This window comes from Tamandua tetradactyla, chromosome 8, assembly GCF_023851605.1.
Source record: "Tamandua tetradactyla isolate mTamTet1 chromosome 8, mTamTet1.pri, whole genome shotgun sequence".
NCBI classification, from domain to species: domain Eukaryota; kingdom Metazoa; phylum Chordata; class Mammalia; order Pilosa; family Myrmecophagidae; genus Tamandua; species Tamandua tetradactyla.
Genome location: NC_135334.1, coordinates 76431901 through 76432703, shown reverse-complemented (window position 1 = coordinate 76432703; position 803 = coordinate 76431901).

Sequence of the window (803 nt, the reverse complement as noted above, 5' to 3'; positions counted from 1 at the left end):
TGGAGATGAAGAAGTAAAATGCCTCCCGGGGAGCTTCATGAAACAAGATGCCAGGAGAATAAGCTAGCAAATGACTTCGTGCTCACCATGTGCCCTTCCAGATGAAAGAGGAAACCTGACCATTTCACCATATGCCTTTCTACTTGAGAGAGAAACCCTGAACTTCATTGGCCTTCTTGAACCAAGGTATCTTTCCCTGGATGCCTTAGATTGGACATTTCTATAGACTTGTTTTAATTGGGACATTTTCTCAACCTTAGAACTATAAACTAGCAACTTATTAAATTCCCCCTTTTTAAAAGCCATTCCATTACTGGCATATTGCATCCCAGCAGCTAGCAAACTAGAACAACTGGGAATGACATTAAAGGTCAACCAACCCCCTCAGGAGGGAAAATATGTCATAAAAATTCCCCTCCCTTAATCAAATCTCATGAGACCCTGCTGAAACTCTGTTGTCACACCCTTTGGACCTCTAACTTTATAAGGCATTTCCATGGCACTCCCCTCCCTCTCTCTCTTTTGTGCAGGATACTGACTTCCATGTCTTACTTGTCACCCTCAGGGAGAATCTCCTCCTGTTTGTAAGTCCCAAATTAAAGTAATGGGTAACTCCATGCCAGGAGTGTTCTTTGGTCTTTGGGTTAAATTAGGTTGGAACATTCAATTGTAAGCAAATGAAGTTAGAATCAATAACAGAAGGAGAAATGGAAAATTCATAAATACATTAGGAAATACACTGAGTGGATGAAACTGAACATACAACATACCAAAACTTATGGGATCCAGTGAAGGCTGTGCTG